The following is a 1,790-nucleotide window of genomic DNA, read 5'->3' as shown; positions in this document are numbered from 1 at the left end:
CCTCTGAAAGAGGAAACACTGCAAGATGGAAAGACCAACCAGTGATTCTTGCATGGCCTCCTGGCTTAGGTCAGGTTCCCTAGAAATGGAGCCTAAGACAGAGATTCTTGTGTGAGCAATTTAAAGGGAAGTGTTCTCAGGAGAAACCTGTGAAGGAGTCAGAAATGTGAAATATGGGAAGGGGACAAGCTAGGCAAATGTGTGGTTTAGGGGGAGTCTGGCCTCCTGACACCATGGGGAGCTCTGGAGCTTCAGATGCACCACAGAAGTTGTCTTGGCAGAGGCAGGAGGGCTGGGTGGTTACACCCCTTCTCAATCCACTGCTGGCCACAAGTCACTCCTGGGGGTTTGGCTATACCTCCCAGGCATCCCTGGGCAAAGTAGCTCCCATCAACCAAAGGCCAACCTCCAAAAGGATGCAAGCATGAGCTGCTGGCAGCCAACACCTACTGCATCTGGGAAATGAGAACACAGCCCCCAAGAGGAGTTGGGTGGAGACCAGCATGACTCAGTGCACCTATGGCACACCCTAAAGCGTTCCAGGTACTTTCTCACCCATTGCCCCGTGCAATATTTACATCACCCTGTGTGGAAGTCATCACTATTTTGCAGATTTAGAAACTGATGTTTAGAGAGGGCAAGGCACTCGCCAAGCTCGCTCTGCTAGGAAGTTAGTGAGCTGGGCCTCAGACCTAGGTTTTCTGATTCTCTTTAGGCTACTTCAGACTGCCTCTGATGCATATATAAACACTCAGTCCGGAGATGCAGACAGTAGGTGCCATTGTTTTATGCCTTGCTGCATAGGATATATATTTCATAGCCAGAGACGTTAACACACTCCCTAGGGAGGAGTGATTCCTGAAAGCCAGTGATCTTGTGGAATCCTCCTTTGAGCATCTGCTCAGAGCCTGGTCCACATCCCTGGTTAGTTCAGGTGACCTGTACCTAGCAGAAGAAGTCATTCTGCTTCTAGTCCGAGCGCCTGCAAGTCAGCTCAGCAGAGACCCTGTGGTCCTAAAGCTTGAGGTGAAAACCACAAAACTGATCTCATGCTGTTGTGGGTGCTCAGCTGCCTGCTTTGGGAATCCTCTGGAAAGGCAGCTTGTAGCTCGCATTTGTGCCTGGTGAGCAGCGAGTTTGCATCAGTGAGCATCGAGCCCCACGCATCTTCCACGTTAGTCATTTTTACAGATCTTTCTAAAATGATTAAGATGCTGAACAAAATTTAAGTGTCTTCTTAATGACCCAGGGATCATCGTTCTGGGTATGGGGCAAAATACAGTCTTTCTTTCAGAAAGCAGATACTGCTTGCCCCTAAACTAAATAATCCCAGATTTCTTTCTAGTATAGATTAAATTGCATCACCCTACATATTCGTATGTTGAAGTCCTAACCTTCAGTATCTCAGAATGTGACCTTATTTGGGAATAGGGTCTTTGCAGATATAATGAGTTAATATTAAGTCATACTGGAGTAGAGAGAGACCCTAATCCAATATGACTGGTGTCCTTATAAAAAGGAGAAGCTTGGAGACAGACAGACACACACACACACACACACACACACAGGGAGAATGCCAGGTGGAGATGAACACAGAAATCAGGGTGATGCATCTATAAGCCAAGAAATGCCTATTATGGCTTGAAAGACTGACAGCAAATCACCCTAAATGTAGGAGAGGGGTATGAACTGATTCTCCCTCACAGCCCTTAGAAGGAACCAATCCTGCCTGTCCCATAATTTTCAACTTATAGCCTCCAGGACTGTGAGAATAAATTTCTGTTGGTTAA

Source organism: Pongo pygmaeus, chromosome 15 (genome assembly GCF_028885625.2).
Source record: "Pongo pygmaeus isolate AG05252 chromosome 15, NHGRI_mPonPyg2-v2.0_pri, whole genome shotgun sequence".
In the NCBI taxonomy this organism is placed as follows: Eukaryota; Metazoa; Chordata; class Mammalia; order Primates; family Hominidae; genus Pongo; species Pongo pygmaeus.
The sequence above is the reverse complement of the archived record's forward strand: the minus strand, read 5'-3'. Positions refer to the sequence as shown.